This window comes from Hylobates moloch, unplaced genomic scaffold (assembly GCF_009828535.3).
Source record: "Hylobates moloch isolate HMO894 unplaced genomic scaffold, HMol_V3 SCAFFOLD_9, whole genome shotgun sequence".
Lineage (NCBI taxonomy): Eukaryota > Metazoa > Chordata > Mammalia > Primates > Hylobatidae > Hylobates > Hylobates moloch.
In genome coordinates, this window is record NW_026652284.1 from 51,211,279 (window position 1) to 51,232,674 (window position 21,396).

Below are 21,396 nucleotides of genomic sequence, written 5' to 3' on the forward strand. Positions count from 1 at the left end.
GGAAAATCATCTTACACCCAGTATGGCTCCTCTCTGCTGGAAGGCAGCATCCTTGCGAGTAGACCGACCAGATCCCTCATGATGAAAAACACCCCAGGCAATGCTGACGCATGTGAGAGCTCTCCAGTTTCTTTGTGCAGATTCCTCCTGGAAAGCAAGCAGGGGTCTGAATGATGCACACTGGCCTCTTCCTGAGTGGATTCTCTCACCAAGTCAGTGCAGTTGCCGAGTTTCCACCTGGCTTTGTGCTGTGTGGACCCAGCTCTGGAGGTGAAAACCGCGATCAGAGGGACCTCAGGTAGAAGAGCAGCCTCACCCTGGGACCTAAGCCATTTATAACACAGGTCAGCCTAATGGCTGCAAGGCTCTTATGTTTGAAAAAAACAAGCTTTGGGCCTGTGGGATTTCCATGTGCTTTGAAGTTGCTGTTTATACAAAACATTTTTGCTAGCAGTAATTGACTGATGCTTCTTCAATGTACTTCCCCATTACCCAGAGAGCTTGGGAACGTGACTTCGAGAAGAGACATATGGCCCCTGCATCTGGTTTGTGTCTAGGTAGTTTCAGAAGTGGCCTCCTCGTTGGCTGTGTCCTTTCTCATTTCATCACACATGTCCCTCTCCTGCACATGTCCGGAGGGCTTTCCCAGCAGGGTCCATTACCATTGGGAGAGCCTTGAAAATTGAATGCTTCATTATTTGCTTCCTGGGTAGATATTGTTTCCAAAATGCAAAGCTGTCTTCACTCTGATAGAGGTGGTCTAGGCATGATCTTGGCCACTTTGAACATGAAGCCCAGTGGAGCATGCACAGTCTGACTTGTCATATAGGGGTGGACTCATGAGGCTGTCACATAAGGAAGTGATTGAGAGGATCAAAGCAATTATTCAAGCCAGTCTTGGCAAAAGACGCAGGTATTACAACAAAGGGTCATTTGAGGCCCACAGAGAAAGGTCATTGTCGTAGTAAGAGAGCTGGAAAGCTTCCCTGCCACTAATTAGCCATGTGTGAGCCCAACAGATTTTTTAAAATAATATACAATGGCTCTATTGAGATATAATTCATGTACCATACTATTCACTCATTTAAAATGCAGAATTCAATGATTTAATATATTCATAGAGGTGTCCGATCAGCACCACAATCAATTTTCAAATAGTTTCACCATCCCTAAAGAAAACCCGGCCTGGTTTGGTGGTTCATGCCTGTAACCTCAGCACTTTAGGAGGTCAAGATGCACAGATCACTTGAGTCTAGGAGTTTGAAACCAGCCTGAGCAACATAGCAAAACCATGTCTTTACAAAAAATACAAAAAATTAGCCAGGCATGGTGATAGGCACCTGTATTCCCAGCTACTCTGGAGACTGAGGTGAGAGGATCTCTTGAGACCAGGAGGCAGAGGTTGCAGTGAACTGTGACCACACCACTGCATTCCAGCCTGGGCAACAGAGAGAGACCCTGTCTCAAAAAAAAAAAAAAATTTTTTTTAAGAAAGAAAAACCTGTACCCATAAGCAGTCACTTCCTATTTACAACCAATCACCCCAACCCTAGGCAACCATTAATCTTCTTTCTTCATTTCTCTATTGACTAACGACATTGAGCATCTTTTCAGGTGTTTGTTGGCCATATTTTTAATATGCCTGAGCCTCAGTTTCCCCCATATATAAAAGACAGGAAACTAGGATGTGTGGATGCTAGAGAAGCCCTCTGAAGCCTCTATTCCTTTAACACTCCTAAGACCTGTTATCATGTAATATCCAATTTTTCATGTGATCTTGCAAAATCAGGCTATGGTGCTGGCCCTGGCTTGGATTATGTTATTCGTTTAGTTGAAAGAGTGTAAGATTTGTTTGAGAGACCAAAGGAGCACATCACATCCCATTTCACTGATAGTCACAGGCTCCACTCTGCCACAGACCTCCCTCTGGAGAGTGGAGCCCCTGCTTGGGAGCCTCAACACAGATCACAGAGCACAGTAATAGGACCACTCACCAAGGCTCCAGGTGAACAGCACTGGTCACACTCTCTAAAGAAAAACAACAGACTCTCTTAGAGGTAGAACAGCACCTGTTCTGGGACACTTGGTCACTGTCCACTCCCAGCCTAAGGGAAGGCTCCAAGTGGAAGCAGTAGATTGGGAGGGGATTTTGTTAAATTATTTTAAAGTGAACAATTAGGTGGCATTTAGTACACACTGCACAACCACCACCTCTCTCTAGATCCAAAACATTTCCATTACTCCAAGGTAAAATCCCTTACCCATCAATCAGTTTCTCCTTATTTCCCCCTCCTCTCAGCCTCTAAAAGTCACCAATGTGAGTTCTGTCTCTATGGATTTGTCTATTTCATATAAATGGGATCATATATTATCATGTCTGGCTTCTTTCCCTTAGTATAATGTTTTCAAGGTGCATCCACATTGTATCATGTATCTGTATTTTATTCCTTTTTGTGGTTGAAGAATATTTCATTGTATAAATATGCCCCAATTTGTTTGTCCATCCTTCTGTTGGTAGGCAGACTTGGGTGGTTTCCACCTTTTGGCTTATGTGAATAATGCTACTATGAAAATACATGTTACATGTACTTGTTTCTGTACCTGTTTTCAATTCTTTGGGGTATATACTTAGAAGTGAAATTGTGGGGTCATACGGTAATTCTATGTTTAACTTTTTAAGAACCACCACGCTGTTTTCCACAGAGGTTGAATCATTTTACATCCCCACCAGCAAAGGACAAGAGTTCTAATTTTTCTACATCCTTGTCAACACTTTTATTCTCCATTTTTTAATTATCACCATTGTAATGGGTATGAAATGGTAACTCATTGTAGTTTTGATTTTCATTTCTCTATTGACTAACGACATTGAGCATCTTTTCAGGTGTTTGTTGGCCATTTATGTATCTCCTTTGCAGAAACACTTTTGCCCATTTTTCAATTGAATTGTCTTTTGTTGTTGAGTTGTAAGAGTTCTTTATGTATCCTGGATACCAGATGCCTATCAGATGTATGATTTCTAAATATTTCTCCTATTTCATAGGTTGTCTTTTCACATCAAAGGATAATGTCCTTTGATGCACATTTTTTAAATACATATAAAACCCAGTTTATCTAGTTTTTCTTTTCTGTACATGCTTTTTGTGTCATATCTAAAAATCCACGGTCAAATCTAAGATCATGAAGCTGTATCCCTATGTATCCTTCTAGGAATTTTAGTTCTTATATTCAGGCCATTGATCCATTTTGAGTTAATTTTGTATATGATGTGAAGAAGGGGTCCAACTTCATTCTTTTGCATGTGGACAGCCAGTTGACCTAGCACCACTTGTTAAAGAGACTATTCTTTCCCCATTGAAAGTCTTGACACCCTTGTTAAAACTCAATTGACCACAAATAGTTTGTTTCTGGGCTCTCAATTCCATTTCCTTGATCAATAAATCTATCCTTATGCGAGTACCACATTGTTTTGGTTACTGTAATTTGTAGCACTTTTCAAATGGGGATGTGTGAGTTCTCCAACTTTGCTCTTCTTTTTCAGGATTGCTTTGGCTATTTGGGGCTCACTGAAAATCCATATGAATTTGAGGGTCAACTTCTCCATTTCTTCACAAATCTTATTAAAATCTTAATAGTGATTGCATTTAATCTGTAGTTTTCTTTGGGTAGAATTGATGTCTTAACAATATTGTCTTCCAATCCATGAATATGGATTTCTTTTCCATTTATTTAGACCTTCTCTTTAATTTCTTTCAGCAATGTTTTGTAGTTTTCAGTGTACAAGTCTTTCACTTACTTGGTTAAATTTACTCCTAGGTATTTTACCTTTTGGATGCTATTGTGAATGAATTTTTTAAACTTCCTTTTCGTATTTTTCATTGGGGGTATATAGAAACACAACTGCTTTTTGTGTGTTAATTTTATACCCTGCAAATTTGTTGAATTCACTTATTAGATCTAGTAGCTTTCTTAAGAATTCTTTGGTATTTTCTACATATAGAATGTATATGTAGAAAATACATGTGTATGTATATCTAGAAAATAGCTCTCTGTGAAAATAGAGATAGTTTTCCTTTTCCAGTGTGGACATCTTTTTTTCTGGCTTGATTGCTGTGCCTAGAATTGTCAATACAATATTGAATAACAGTGGTGAAAGTGGGCGTCCTTGTGTTGTTCTTGAGCGGGAAAGTTTTCCATCTTTCACCATTGATGTGATGTTACCTATGGGTGTTTCATAAATGCTCTTTATATCATTGAGGAAGTTTCTTTATATTCCTACTTTAATGAGAATTTTTATTATGAAGGGTGTTAGGTTGTGTCACATGCATTTTCTGCATCAGTTGTGAAAATATTGTGCTAATTATGTGGTATAGTTCATTGATTGATTTTACTATGTTGAACTACTTTTACATTTTGGAATAGATCCCACTTGATCATGGCGTATAATCCTTTTAGTATGCTGTTAGATTCAGTTTACTTGTATTTTGTTTAGGATATCTGCATTTCTATTCAAAAGGGACGTTGGTCTGTATTTTTCTTGTGATGTTTTTATCTGGGTTTGGTATAAGAAATATGCTAGCATCATAGAATCAGTTAATAAATGTTTCCTCTCTCATATTTTAGAGGAGTTTGAGAAAGATTGGTGTTCTTCTTTAAATGCTTGCTAAAATTCACCGATAAACCCATCTGACCCTGGACTTTTCTTTGGTGGAAAATTTTCCTACTACTGATTCAATTATTGTACTCGTTTATAGGTATCTCAAGATTTTCTATTTCTTCTTGAATCAGTTTTGATTATTTGTATGTTTTTAGGAATTTGCCCAGTTCAGTTAGGTCATCTAATTGGTTGGCATACAATTATTCATAGTATGCTCTTATAATCCTTTTTATTTCTGCAAGATCAGTAGTAAAGTCCCCATTTTCATTTCTAATTTTAGTTATTTGTATCTTCTCCTTTTTTGTACATCTAGCTATTAGTTTGCCAATTTTGTTGATCTTTTCAAAGAACCAACTCTTGGTGTCATTAAGTCTTTCTGTTGGTTTCTATTGTCTATTTTATTTGGTTTGGATCCAATCTTTACTATATCATTTTTCTGGCTAGCCTTGGGTTTAGTCTGCTCTTCTTTTTCTAGTACCTTTAAGTATAAAGTCAGGTTATTGATTTTATATCTTTCTTCTTTTTTAATGTATACATTCAGGATTACATATTTCCCTCTGATCTTTACTGCATACTACAAGTTTTTGTATGTTACAGTCTCACTTTTATTCATCTCAAAGTATCTTTTAATTTCCCTTATGATTTGTTATTTGACCCCCTGGTTGTTTAAGACTGCACTTAATTTCCACATATTTGTGAATTTTTCAGACTTGACCTCTGATATTGATTTCTAGTTTTATCCTATTGTGTTTGGAAAGGATACTTTGTATGACTTCATTTTTTTGTTTTGTTTTGTTTTATTTTGTTTTGTTTTGTTTTGTTTGAGATGGAGTCTCACTCTGTCACCAGGGTGGAGTGCAGTGGTGCGATCTTGGCTCACTGAAACCTCCGCCTCCTGAGTTCAAGTGATTCTCCTGCCTCAGCCCCCTGAGTAGCAGGGACTACAGGCACATGCCACCATGTGCAGCTAATTTTTACATTTTTAGTAGAGACAGAGTTTCACCGTGTTGGCCAGGATGGTCTTGATCTCCTGACCTCATGATCCACCTGCCTCGGCCTCCCAAAGTGTTGGGATTACAAGTGTGAGCCACCGTGCCTGGCTGACTTCAATATTTTTAAATTTACTGAGAATGGTTTTATGGCCTGACTTGTGGTCTGTTCAAGAGCATGCTGTGTGCACTTGAGAAGAATGAGTATTCTGCTATGGTTTGACAAACCATTCCATATATGTCTCTTAGGTCTACTTGGTTTATAGTTATTCAAGCCCTCTACTTCTTTGTTGATCTTCTGTCTAGATATTCCATTCATTACTTAAAGGGGGATATTGAAGTCTTCAACTATTATTGTGAACTGTCTCTTTCTCCCTTCATTTCTATCCACGTAATTTGGGGCTCTAATTTGATACATATATGTTTATAATTGTTACTTCATGATGAATTGACTATTTTATCAATATATAATGTCCCTCTTTGTTTTTGGATGAAAGTCTATTTAGTCTGATATTAATATAGCTACCCTTAGTTTCTTTTGGTTACTACTTGCATAGAGTAGCTTTTCCATCTTTTCACTTTCAATTCATTGTGTTTTTGGATCTTTGGATCTGAAGTGAGTGTCTCATAGACAGCAAGTTTTTTTAATCCATTTTGTCAGTATGTGCCTTTTGAAATGGAAAGTTTAATCCATCTACCTTTTATGTAATTGAATGTAGGGAAGGAAGGACTTACTAATAAGGAAGTACTTACTTCTGACATTTTGCTATTGTTTTCTCTATGCCTTTTTTGTCTCTCATTTCCCCCATTATTATCTTCTTTTATATGTAATTTTCTGTAGTAAACCATTTTGATCTGCTTCTCATTTTCTTTTATGTATATTCTTTAGATTTTTTTGTTACCATAGAAAATATAATTAACATCTAAGTGATATATAATTTAGTTTTAATTTATTTATAGCAACTTAACTTTAATAGCATGTAAAAATTCTGTTCCTGTACAGCTCAACTGCTGCCCATTTATGTTGTTGTTGTCATCACAAATTACATTTGTATACATTGTATACCCACTAATACATATTTATAATTATTCTATGCACTTGTCTGTTAAATCACGTAAGAAATTAAAAATGGAATTGAAAACCTAAAATATAATTATACTGGTTTTTATATTTGCCTATGTAGTTACCTTTCCTGGAGATATTTATTTCTTCATGTGGTTTCAAGTCACTGATTACTGTTTTATCATTTCACTCCTTTACCGTTTCTAATAAGACAGGTCTATTGGTGGCAAACTCCCTCAGCTTTTGTTTATCTGGGAATGTCTTAATCTCTCCCTGATTTTTGAAAGATAATTTTGCCAAATATAGAATTCTTAGTTGACAGTCTTTTTCTTTCATTTGACTTTAAATGTCATCCCCCGGCCTTTTGCCCTTCATGGTTTCTGGTTAGCAACTAGAACTCTACTAGTAATCTTATTGGGGATCTCTTCTATTTGACAAGTCACTTCCTCCTTCTATTTTCAAGATTTCTTTTTTTTTGGCATTCAACAATTATATACCATGTCTAATTTGGATCTCTTCAAATATATCTTATTTGGAATGTGTTGTGCTTCTTGGATTTGTAGATTCGTATCTTTTATCCAATTTGGGATATGTCCAGCCCTTCTTTCTTCAAATATTCTTGCTGCCCTCTTCTTTCTCTGTCTTTTCTTCTTCTTGGATACCCATAATGCATATGTTGGTTTGCTTAACAGTGTTCTATAAGTCCCTTAGGTTCTATTCACTTTTCTTCATTCTTTTTCTTTCCATTCCATTTATAATCTACATAATCTCAATTGGCCCTTCTTCAAGTTGACTGACTTCCTTATGTCTGGTCAAATATACTGTAGAAATCCTCCAGTAATTTTTTTTTTTTTTTTTGAGATGGAGTCTCACTGCGATGCCCAGGCTACAGTGCAATGGCGCAATCTTGGCTCACTGCAACCTCTGCCCCCCGGGTTCAAGTGATTCTCCTGCCTCAGCTTCCCAAGTAGCTGGGACTACAAGTGCACACCACCATGCCTGGCTAATTTTGTATTTTTAGTGGAGAGAGGGTTTCGCCATATTGGCCAGGCTGGTCTCAAACTCCTGACCTCAGGTGATCTGCCCACCTTGGCCTCCCAAAGTGCTGGGATTACAGGCATGAGCCACCGCGACTGGCCCAATAAATTTTTCATTTCAATTATTATACTTTTCACCTTCAGAATTTCTATTTAGTTCCCTTTTGTAATTCCTATGCCTTTATTGATATTCTCAATTTGTTCATACAGCATTGTTCTGGTTTCCATTAGTTCTTTATTTATGGTTCCCTTTAGCTCTTTCAGCATATTTAAGACAGATGACTTAAATCTCTTTCTAATAACTCCAGTGGTTTGACTTCCTCAGAGATGGTTTCTGTCCATTTATTTTATTCATTTGAATGGGCCACATTTAACTATTTCTTTTTATATGCAACCTTTTGGTTAAAAACTGGAAATTTTATATAATAATATGGCAACTCTAGAAATCAAATTATTCTTCTCCTTTAGGGTTTGCTATTTATTGATTGAAGGCTGCAATAATCTGTAATCTATTTGTGCATTGAGTTTGTCAAACTATTTTGTTTCAAAGACTGTATTTCTTGTCATGTGTGGTCAATGAAGGCTCTGTTTCTTTAGCTTATTTTCATCCAGTATTTTGATAGAGATTTCCTTGAATGCCCATAACTGAAAAATTTAAAACAAACAAAAGATCTCTCCTCATCTTTGTAAATTGACTGTGCTGGGTCACTTTTTCAACATTTAACCGATCTGTTTACAACTCTGCCTTAGCCTTCATTTTGTGCTTGAACTGAACATACACATCAGCCAGAAGTGAAACCTTTAAATCTCAAGTCTTTTCAGTGCATGTGTCCTGCCCTGGGTGTACATGTTGCTTTCTAAATTCCCCAGTATACGTAGGTACTTTTAAATGCTCTTAATTTCATGAAGAAACTCTATCTTTCCCTCTCAGGGAAACTTAAATGTTCAATTACATGTCTTAACTGTAATCTTTTGCCCAGGAGGTTATGGATTATTTGTTTGCCATGCAGTGTTTTGAGGCAATGCCCACTGCTTTTCTCGCCCAAATCATTTCTGAGTGAGCCAAAACAGAGACAAGCATCTTCTGTCAGTCCTTCAGGCAGCCCTCAGACAGGTGAGAACAGGCAAATACAAAAATTTGTAAATAAGATTCCTAGAGTCAGAGACCAGAATTCCACCCTGGAAATGCAAGCTGACTTCCTCAAAACTGCTGCCAAGCTGGAAAGGGGGTGGAGTAAGAGCAAACAAAAATGCCACAAAGTTTTCCTCCCATTTTTTTAAAGTTGTCTTTTCCTTGATTCAGCATTCTTTTGGTTACTGTAAACCTTTGACTCTTTTCCCGAGTTCTCACAGTTTCTGCTTGTTTTTGACATTTCTGTGGCGGGGCAGGAGCTGCCTATGCTTCCTCTGCCATTTTGCTAACCTACCTTGCTGAGAGGGGATTTTTCAGAAGAGTTTTTCTTTTAATGGGGAGGAAGAGGTTCTATGATATTCATGCTCCTCAAGACACACTACCTCAAGCCAAATGAGGGCACTTCACAGGCCCTGTGGCACCATGAAAGGCCTGTCAGAGAGGTCTTACAGAATTGGACAGTTGTGACTACTTCTTGTTGAAAAAAGTCTAACCATGATAGGTTACCTAAGCTGCCCTGATGGCAGAGCAAGGAGAACAGTCTAGAGCAGAACCTGCACTTCTACCGACAGAGAAAGTAATGGCCCATATCTCCATGAGCAACATTCCACAGTGCTACTATTAGAGCAAAAGTTGAGAGTTGGTTAAAGTGGTCAGGTAGACCAGGCAAGTGTCTCCTTCTGAAATGGGTAAGGAAAAGGCAGCTTCTGAGCCCCTAGAGAGGTAACAATGTCAAATAATAACTGCAATAGACAAATGAGACCTTCCTGCCACCTACTCTCCTCCTTCCCAGCCCCTAACTCCAGAGTAGAAGGAAAGGGTGAAGAAATGTTCTCCTTTACAGTGCCAGGTCCCCAGGCTAGATCAGGACTGAGATGGGGTCAGGGAGGGGAGACACTTTCAATTAGATGAGAGATCAAAGTTAGGATTTAATTCAGGCTTGACTTTGAATAGTTAAAAGTAAATAGGAAAACTATGATTTCTGCCTGAGATCTCCTCAAGAGCAATGAAGAAAACATCAATTGATTAATTAAAATTGGATTATTTCCTGCTTTGCACTTTCCTAAGTCCCTTCAATATATGGGTGACACACATAACTGGAATGTGAGTGGGGAAAAGGGAGGGCAGAGAGAAGCAGGAAGTAATCTGTTGCTTCACATTACAAATCACAAAAATTGGGGCAAGAATTCAATGAAAATTTTAGCATGGTGCATTTAAAAACTTAGGGTGGAAATGTGTTCTCATTACACTGACTTCCCTGCTGTGTTATGGTAAGTGAGAAGGATGGATGTGAGCATGGATCCACAGCTCCTCTCCAGAGAGTGCCCCTCCTCACTCTCAGGCCAGGACTCCTGGGGGTCTGCTGCTGGAATCCTGGCGAGGGCATGTCCCACCAGGAGCCTGTGTGGGAAACCATGTGCTCCTCGGTGGTTTCTTTAAACTTGGTGCCAGGGAAGCTTCAGCAAGTTGAACATCCCAGCTGTGCTCTGAGTGTGTGAGATGTCCCAACTCCAATATCCACCACAAAGTTAAGAAAGGAGAGAAGAGGAAAGGAAGCTGGAAGCTCTCTGAGTACTGGTAACTACCAATCCCATCTGGACACAGGGGCTGTGGGGTGGCCTCTGTGAGAGCCACTCTTGTCTTCATGACTAAGGGGATGCCCAGCAGCGTCTGCTCATCTTCTTCCCAAATGGACCCTGTTTAGGTTAGTCTTGCTGAGCACTTAGGTGTATGTCTTCCTAGTAATAAAATTGAAATAACGTATTTTCTTGGCTGCTCCATAAACTGTTCTATGAATTTATTCTACAGGAGAAAAGGAAGGAGGAGGAATAAATATGGCATTGGCTTTTTGATTGTGGTTTTTATTTCCATAAAGCTTAGATCACAAGAATGCATGAGATATTTACACAAATCTTTCCACAATTCCTGTGGCCTGTGGGGGCATAGCATTTGTATGACTTCACCACCGTGGCTGGTGTGTGCTCTCTCAGCAACTTTGCTGGCGACAGGGAGCAGGCCCCACCAGGGCCTGTAGTTCTGGGGCAGGGCAGGCAAGGTTTGTATGGACCTTATTTCTTCTTCCTTCCATGCTTTTCCCGTAGCAAATTCAACTTTGAAAAGTGGTCTGGGCTTTTCTCTATCATAAAATATGGTGAGTTTTCTTATCATTAAGTACTCACTCTTTCCTAGATCACTTCCTTGGGGATGATAAAGTCAGAGGATTATAACTGAGAAAAACCAGGCTTCGTTCACCTTTGCCATGAGAAGACTCAAGGGCTGATCCATCCCAGATGAGAGAAGCATGGGAAAAAGGCAGCTGTGAGGCAACAAGGCCCGTCACGCAAGCTTCTCAAGTGATTCAGATTTCTGTGGCTGCAACAGGTTCTCCAGCAGATGGGGGATGAAGCACCCTGGGAGTCTCGGGCTGCGTGAGGCTAGACTCCAAGCTTCACATAGGCACAGGGTGCACAGCAGGGCCAGGTGGGCAGCCACTGCAGGAGGATTACCTGCAGGGATGCTTCGGACGCCAGCTGCACACACCAACATAAAGCAGCAGCAGTGTGTGCGGGTGATGGTTTCCAAGCCACCTGATGTGGAGCACAAATGACTCATCCCCTGTCCAGACACCACCCTGGCTTTTCTCACATTAGTCATCTTATTTCTTATTTCTCTGACTTTGCACTACTGCCCACTAAGAATGTTGGTATCATGATCATCACTTTAAATGATGGGGGACAGGGTTGGTAGAGGTTTGGGAACATACAGACCTCCTATGGCCATGGCCATTTGGCCACGTGAGCCCCTTCTGCACCCTCCTCCACCATCTGTGAGAGGCAGTGCACTTTGGGAGAAAGAGTATAATGTTTAGCCAAGGTGACTGGCATTTAGGTCCTGTCTTCACCACTTAGGCGAGACACGTGGTCAGCCTGCCTAGCCTCTCTGCCTCCTTTGCCTTGCCTGTGTTGTGGAGATAACTGCGTCTACCTTGCTGAGCTTGCTGAGGATGGAATGCAGCCGCACTAGGGCAATGTCTGGGGCACAAGAGGTGTCTCAGCAAATGAAACCTGAATAAAGCTCCTGGTCTGAGCTGAGAACAAGCATCCTGTAATTCAGGTTTTAATTCTCTTGATTCACCTAACATCTGCAGTGGGCAGGAAGCACTGGGGGCAGCTGCACCCACCAGCCTGGCTGCCCCAGAGAGTGAGTGGGGCTCCTTCCACCCAAGAAACAGGAGAACACTTTATCCACAGTCGGGAAATCTCAAGGCACCCAAGGGAAATTGTCCGGTAATTTACATGTGACCGTGTGGGCTTCACAGGTGGCAGGAGGAAGACCCAGTGTCCACAATGGGAGTGGGGAGCCCGTGAGAGGAGCCCTCAGTGTCCTAGCAGGAGCATGAGTATGCCACATGCTTACATCTGCTCATCCATCTCCAAGGTCCTTTCACTACGTCCATCCCTTATGAGGTTTTCTGGGAAATTTAACTTGTTTTCATGCAGGTTTAACAAGAAGAAATATAGCTTTTATTACATATAAATTAAATAGCCTAAAGGAAAAGTTTCAATTCCATTGTGGTATTTAAATGTGACCCTGTAGGCTCTGTTCCTTCTGGGAATGCTGGACCCCAGATCATGGCCAAGTGTGTTCAGAAGCCAGCAGCCAGCAGCCCGCAGCACCCTCATGGACCCAGCCCATCTTCCCTCGCTGACCTCAGACCGCACAGCTGTCTCCTTGAATGAACAATAAAATGCCTGGCTGCAACACCAGGCACAGCCAGCAGTTTCATTCCATATCATTTAGCACTTTTGACATCAAGACCAGCAGATTTTAAGAGTCAAAACCTTTATAAACTTCAGAGCTCTTCATAGTGGTTTTTAACTTAAGCAGGGAGTAGAAAAGATGAGAAAATTCCCCCAGAGAGGTTAAAAAAAAAAAAGCCAGTTACTCTTTTAGAAGTCAAAGCATCTTAAATCTCTTGATAGGAACATAACACCTCATGCAGATCTATGTGAGGAAGCCCTTCTCTGTGGAACTCAACATAGTATCTGGGAACAGACTTTTTACTAATTCTTTATGTACTGCAACCAGATCAGACAAACTCCTCATGGACTGTGATTCTAACAGTGTTTGAAGCTAATCTAGAAATGATTTAAGCAATATCATTTCACAAACCAGGTAAAAACACAAATAGCAGCACATAAAAATCCGCTGAACATTTCCTTGCAACAGCGACTCACTAGGAAATAAGACTCACAGCCACGGCAGGGCATAGGAAGGGGTCCCAGTTGTGAATGCAGACCGAAGGACTTGCCCAGCTTTTCCTGGGAGCAGCCGGGCACCCACAAAGGCAGGGCTGGGAGTCATAGCGGGACACTGGGGAAGAAGGACATATCTCACGGAGGCCTGTGAGCATAACAATTTGGGAACACCCAGAGGACTGACTGGTTTTCCTCTTTTTTAACTACGGCTATAGCACACGCTGTATTTTTGCATTAGTATCAATATACAATAAGATAGGTCTTCGGAAGTAACACCACACATCTACAACCATCTGATCTGACAAAAATAAGCAATGGTGAAAGGATTCCCTATTTAATAAATGATGCTGGGAAAACTGGCTAGCAATATTCAGAAAACTGAAACTGAACCCCTTCCTTATACCTTATACGAAAATTAATTTAAGATGGATTAAAGACTTAAATGTAAAACCCAAAACCATAAAAACCCTAGAAGAAAACCTAGGCAATACCATTCAGTACACAGGCATGGGCAAGGACTTCATGACAAAAATGCCAAAAGCAATTGCAACAAAAGCCAAAATTGACAAATGGGATCTAATTAAACTAAAGAGCTTCCGCACAGCAAAAGAAATTATCATCAGAGTGAACAGGCAACCTACAGAATGAGATAAAATTTTTGCAATCTACCCATCTGACAAAAGTCTAATATCCAGAATTTATAAGGAACTAAAATATATTTACAAGAAAAAAAACAAACAACCCCATCAAAAAGTGGGCAAAGGATATGAACAGACACTTCTCAAAAGAAGACATTTACACGGCCAACAAACATGGAAAAAAAGCTCAACATCACTGATCCTCAGAGAAACATAAGTCAAAACCACAATGAGATACCATCTCACACCAGTCAGAATGGTAATTATTAAAAAGTCAGGAAACAATAGATGCTGGCGAGGCTGTAGAGAAATAGGAATGCTTTTACATTGCTGGTGGGAGTGTAAATTAGTTCAACCATTGTGGAAGACAGTATGGTGATTCCTCAAGGATCTAGAACCAGAAATACCATTTGAATCAGCAACCCCATTACTGGGTATATACCCAAAGGAATAGAAATCATTCTGCTATAAAGACACATGCACATGTATGTTTATTGCAGCACTATTTACAATAGCAAAGACATGAAACCAACCCAAATGCTCATCAATGATAGACTGATAAAGAAAATGTGGTACATATACACCATGGAACACTATGCAGCCATAAAAAGGAATGAGATCATGTCCTTTGCAGGGACATAGATGGAGCTGGAAGCCACCATCCTCAGCAAACTAACACAGGAACAGAAAACCAAACACCACATGTTATCACTCATAAGTGGGAGTTGAACATTGAGAATACATGGACACAGGGAGGGGAACAACACACACCAGGGCCTGCTGGGGGGTGAGGGGTGAGGGAAGGGAACTTAGAAGATGAGTAATAGGTGCAGCAAACCACCATGGCACACATACACCTATGTTACAAACCTGCATGTTCTACACATGTATCCCATTATTTTAGAATAAATTTTAAAAAATAATAAATAAATCCATAAAAGACAGGTTTTGCTGGAGTGGCTCTGGGCTTAGTTTTCCTTTCTAATGACAGCTTCATCAATGACTACCAATCTTGACCATTGTTTCCTCACCAGAAACTCAACTCTGGCATTTGAATATAGACAAAATTGGAAAAACCTTTCATTCAAACTGAAGGTATAAAATGATATCCAGCAATGCAAAGCCTGCAACTACAGGGGGAAATCAGCTCAATGAAACACTCCATTAACTCTAACCACCAAACTTCTTACGATTCTACTTCTAACCTCACACCTATAAATCCAGTTCAATGCACACTCAAGTTATATTTCTTTCTCTACAACCTCCTTCAGTCTGTTTATGTTCAGATAAGTGCAATGATATACTCTGAACTGACTAAGGCCTCAGACCACTTTTTTTTTTTTTTATTTCAGGGCAGATTGATGACAGGTGCCTCCAGGAGCTGTGCCTGGTAGGGTCTAGCTAATGTCAATGGGAACAGGAGAGACAGCCATCAGTAGGTGCACCTTTCTTTTTGACCAACATGGCCTTTTCTCAACTCTGTGTATTTCAGGGTGTGTCATGTATGTCTATCTACCTGCTCAGTGACATTGAGCAGAGTGCCCCATCACAAGGATACACCTCTGGACCATGACCACCATGAGGCCAACACAGCAGGAGGTGCTGCTACAGGCCTGGAGGGCAGGGGGAGCCAGCCGCAGGGGCTGTCTCATCTTTCTGGGCTTCAGGGTCTCCACCTACTGGGTGCAGAGTGGGTGCTGCACAATCTCTGAAGACCCTGATAGCCCTGAAATAACCCTGTCCCACTTTATAACCAGAGCCACCATACCTGGAGGTCTTCCCTTGGCCAGCTTGGTGACCTAAGGCCTTAGTATAGACCCTCTGGTTGTCCTAATGTAAAGAAAAGGCCGGGCACAGTGGCTCATGCCTGTAATCCCAGCACTTTGGGAGGCTGAGGCGGGTGGATCACCTGAGGTCAGGAGTTCGAGACCAGCCTGGCCAATATGGTGAAACCCTGTCTCTACTAAAAATACAAAAATTAGCCAAGTGTGGTGATGCACGCCTGTAGCCCCAGCTACTCCGGAGGCCGAGGCAGGAGAATCACTTGAACCAGGGAGGTGGAGGTTGCAGTGAGCTGAAATCGCACCACTGCACTCCAGCCTGGGTGACAGAGCGAGACTCTGTCTCAAAAAAAAAAAAAGAAAGAAAGAAAAGAATAGAGGAGGAAGGGAATTCCAATATCTGCAGATATGCTCTTGAGACACAAATATATTTTTTATGGAATCCCATCCCTGACCCTCATTCAAGAACTATTACCTTTTTCTTTCTTTGCCTGTGTTCATAAATACAGCTTTACTCAGATAGTTCAGGCTCCGAGGTAGTTTACAGCAGGTAGGCAGGCAGGTTTCATAGAGCCAGATGGCTCCTGGAGGCACAAATCCTGGTAAGGAAGTAAGAAATGGCCCAATAGGTCATTCTGGATGTGTTATTGCAAGCTGTTTCCACTGTGCCTTTCTCTCAGGGTAAATGATTTAAACAATGTATGCCTGAAATGGCTGCTAGACCAGATCTCCCAGGTGGCTTCTTCGTAGAGACACAGGCTAGGATGTCAAGTGGGTGTTGTTTATGACAACCAAGTGATGAAACATCATATTTCTGTGCTTTCTGAACCATCATCTACATATCATTTCATCATGGTATTAGTTCATTCTCTTTGATTGCAAACAACCAAAATCTACTGTGGCCAATATAAAGTAAATAGCAAGTTACTGAAAAGATACAGAGTACTTCACAGAATCTGGGAGAACATGAAGAACAGGGCTCAATCTCAGTGCTTCTTGGTGAATAAAACTAAGTTACTCATTGTTACCAAAGTCAGGAAGTGGAGTGAAAGCTTTCCCTGGGATACACCTTCATGACCAGTCACAGACACTGGATCCTTCCTCACACACCCAGACATGTCATCTTTTCAAAGCCAAAGCTCTCGGCCGGGCAGTGTCCATGCACAGCATATGCAACGCCAGCATGCGCTACAGTCTTGGTTATAAATCACAGGCCCTGAAAAGGTTCTGCCACTGCCCCAGGCAGTCCTTGTCTGTCTCTTTCCTGCTTTACTCATTAGATGAAGGCCTTCCCACTGTGAGCCTTCCATGATGGTGGCGTCAGGACACGGGGTGCCCCTTCCTGGAGAAGCTGGCATGTAACCAGGTTATCATATGTCTGACCATGTATAGAAATGTGTTAAAGGGAGAGTTGGCCCCTGGTCTATCCAAATCTGTGCCAGTGAGGAATGTAGCCAAATCCTCACTGTACAGAGTGTACTGTTCCAGGAGAAACTGCAGTAAATGTATGATGGGGCTCAATGAGGAAACACCACGGCCTCTCGGGTGGATTATAAACACTGACCTTCTTTATTCAGCCACCTATGCTGCTGATGAAAAGCGATGTGATATTAAATTTCCTTTGATGAGACAGACTTTGGCAGAAGGTTATAAAAGATAAAAGCATGAGGTTTGAAGCCAGAACTCTGACAGCTTACGAGCTACAGGATTTTAGGCAGGTCACTTAATGGGCCCTTGGTGGGGCTGTTGCCAGCTGCTGGATGATGTTACGTATAGTGCCCAGCATCAGTGGTTGCTCAGGAAAGGGCAGCTGTTACTAAAAAAGAATCAGAATGGAAAAGGTTTTCATGCACCGCTCCAATTTTTCTATCTGCTTCAACTCAGAACTAAATGCTATTTCGTGTGCGAGGTACGTGTATCTGTGCAAGAGAAAAGGCTGAGGGAAAAAGAGAAAAGCAAACAGAACACCCAGACTGAGTGAGCAGGTACTGAGGCCAGGGACGGGGAACGGGGGGTGGGCAGCAGAAATGACCATCCAGGCCCGCCCAGGCCATGAGGACAGCCTAAAAATTCATAGGCGGTGCTTAGGAAGTAAAATACCTGTCTTTAAAGTTCCTAAAACTTGACCAACTTATTTGGTAAATTGTTGAATGCCTGTGACTCCCATGAGGAACCACATTCCACTTTCCATGCCATTCTCTGGGGCCTCCCAGGAATCCCTCCTCCTTCCTCCTGCCCCTTTTGCAGGAAGCCCCCCAGGCAGCCCTCATACCTTGAGGAAATCCAGGAGTGAGCCCTATTTGTCTAAGTCAAGTGCGGCATGTTTGTCTCTCTTGTCAGTAATGGTTCTGGAACTCTGCCTGCAGCCATCAGCCTCCACATCCCCTAAGGACTGTGACCAGTCCAAGCATGGGCCTGGACCAGGCAGGTGGACCAGGCTCCACTGGCTGCTGGGTCTGCTGCCTGTAGAGGCTGCCACCATCCTGAAGCCTGCCTTCCCTTTGGACTTTCAAAGATGTAACACCTACCTTAACCACTTAAACCAGCTGGAGGTAGGCTTCCAGCTACTTCCAACCAGAGCATCCTAAAAGGTCCACCTGGCAACTGCTGCTCCTCGTTTAGTATAATGAGCAATGAGGACTAGCTGTGCCGCTGCTGAGCTGCTGAGGACTTGCTTTCCTCATCCACAGTGTGAGGCCAGCTCTGCTGCTGCAGGAGCCGTGATCTGTACCCTTTGGAAAGTCAGGCTCCATGGCTCTTCCACCAAAAACTGCACTCCTGGGTCCCCGCCTTTCACCACCTAACTCTCTCTCCACGAACAGGAGGAAAATTCAGGGTACAAATCACACACAGCTGAGACTGTAAAAGAAGAAGTTGCATTATTCAGTGAACTGGTTAAAAGAATCAAGCTAACTTCTAGAAGCTTCTAGCAATTACTTCCCTTTAGTCCCTTTAGTCCCCGGTGATCTGGGATTGTGAAATTGTTTTAGGTATAGATTTTTCCAATCAAATTAAGTTTAGTAAGAGTGAAGCCAGATTTTGGCTTATAAGTAGATCTAGGTGGGGGGTTGTGCTCGTCTTCTCCCATTAATTGGCTTCCTTTTAGCAGCAGCAGGAAAATCAGCCCAACTTGGCCTCCATCCCTGACTTCCCTCCGCTATAGAAGGCCCAACTCCAGGGGTTACTGCTCTTGTGGGTTAGCTTATTCTAGTTTCGCTGTGACATACAGGTGAAACCACTTCTTTTAGCTCGCCTCAAATAAACTGTCTTTCTTTCTAGGTGTCCCAGATACAGTCATATTTGAAATCTTACACTCAGCTGAAGGTTCCAGCCTCTCCAACTCAGAGGCCCTCTATACTGACCATAATGTTGCTGTCTCCTTTCTCAGTAGATTATACCGACAGTCCCCAACCTTTTGGGCACCAGGGACTGTTTTCAAGGAAAATAATTGGACAATTTTTCCACGGACAGTGGGTGGGATGGTTTTACGATGAAACTGTTCCACCTCAGATCATCATTCTCATAAGAAGTGCGCAACCTAGATCCCTTGCATGCACAGTTTACAATAGGGTTCGCACTCTTATGAGAATCTAACGCCGCTGCTGATCTGACAGGAGACACAGCTCAGGTGGTGAGGCTCGCTGGCCCGCTGCTCACCTCCTGCTGTGCGGCCAGGTTCCTAAGAAGTCATGAACTGGCATCAATCTATGGCCTGGGGGTTGGGGACCCCTGGGTTATACCTTTATAATCTCTCTCTCTTTTGAAAAAAGGCCCTTCACCATCACATCAACAACCCTGGATATAACTCTCCCTGATAAGGCACCAACAAAGCTGACTTCCTCCATGAGACTCTCATTTAGCCATTCGCTTGAAAGCATTCACCGCTTGCCTCTGCGGGCTGATGTGCTATGTAGTCACAGCAGAGAATAACAAGATAAAGAAGAAAGGCTCTGCACTTAGGGACCTTATCGTGTAGCACAGAATGCAAATAACTTTAATATTAGTCTCTAGCTGTATCATGGAAGAGATCCAAATGAAATGCTACAAGAGTTTGGGAAAGAGATAAGACTTTCAGTTGGGGAAATCTGAGTGAAAGCTGCTTGGAAAACGTGGAACATAAGCTTGGTTTCAGAGGATTCGTAGAATTTTAATTGGTAGCGAGGGTAAGGGGAGGGCATTATAGACAAAGAGAAGGGCAGAGGCAACAAGAGAATGGCAGGAAAGGTGGGGTACGCTCGGGAAGAGGTGGCGTGGCTGGTGGACAGGAAGCCGGGTAAAGGAAGACCCGTTAGCAAGCTAAGTTGGGCCCAGGTAGTGGGGAGCCTTGGGTATCAGGTTTTAAAGAATGTTTAATCTCACACATGGCAGGGAATCTTATTTCTATCTTAGCAGAGCTCCTACTGTATTTTACTTTAGCTTTTGGCTCATTTCCTCTCAAGTAAACTGGGACATCTGTCAGGGTCTCTTTGCTTCTCTGTCACCTCAGCGCTTAGCCCACTGCCCTGCACATAGGACATTCCCACCCATGTGTGCACAATGAATAAATGAACAGATCAGAGCTTTACTTTTTGAAAAGTAATCTCACAGCTGGGGGAAAATGGATGAAAGTTGTGGGGGAGAGGGAAGGTCTGAAGGAACTAGAACCAGGAATTCAGAAGCCCGATTCCAGCAATGTGTGTTGAAGGAGAATGAGAAGCAAAGATGGATTGGAAAGAAACTATACAGAAAGTATCAATAGGCCTCGATCAGATGTGAGAAATAGAAATGAGGGGGAAATTAAAGTGACTGCAAGCGTTTGCTCCCAGGCATCAAGAGGCCTGGTTGTGCTGGGGGTCAGCCGGGACCTGCCTCCAGGGGACTCTGGCCATATCGGAGCAGGAACTTCACCGTTCTGCTTTTTTCACTGCTGTGTCCCCAACATCAAGAACACAGACTTCTAGGCACTCAACGTTTTTTGAACAAAAAAGAAGTGAACATGTTGCCTTAAGATGACATTCCAAGCCCTCATAAATGTCTGATTTAGTTAGAAATAGGAGCCTGGTATTTAGCACTGAAAGTTTAGCTTTAAGAGTCATCTGCACAAAGGCAGTCGTGGGAGTGCAGGCCTGCACCCCTCCACAGCTGGGAGGTGTGGGTGGGGAAAGGAGGGGCTTCACAACCGCTGAGGTCAAAGAGTTTCAGAGAGAGCCTAACTGAGCAACTGTGTCCAAGAGAACTTAACAGAGATGATGAGGACTTGGACACTGAATTCGGCAGATTGGAGATCACTGTGACCTTCACAGAAGTAGTTTTAGAACTGTGGATACTGAAGATCACTTTCATTATCCCTAGTCAGATATCACACATGTACATTTCTATACAGAAACACACTCCCCTGTCTCTCTTCAAGAGTTGGGGTCAGCCAAAACACATTCATTTTGAGGGAATTAGGACTTTTTCCAAAGGGTAGATGACTGTGTACGAATCCTATGGTGAGGCATTCCATTCGAGTGCACCGGTGGAGTAGAGAGAAAGCGTGTCAGCTGGGTTCTGTGCACAGCCAGGCCCAACACAGCACAGGCCACCACTGAGGGGCTGTCACAGTGCAGGCAGATCTTCCCTGCCAGTGGGAGGTGCCCAGCCTCCAGCCATGCAAGAACGAGGTGAGGTTCCAAATGTGTAGGGATTTGGGCCTCATCCAGGGCTGAGACGCTCTGGGCTGACAGTGAAGCAGATTGGAGCCCCCAGCTTATGCTAAAATCGGCCCAGGCTCACTGTGATACTTTAGGCCAGAAAAGACCAGCTGTCCACTGTGTCCCTGCCAGCTAGCACCAGAGCCCTCTGCTTGAGCACTTAGGAAG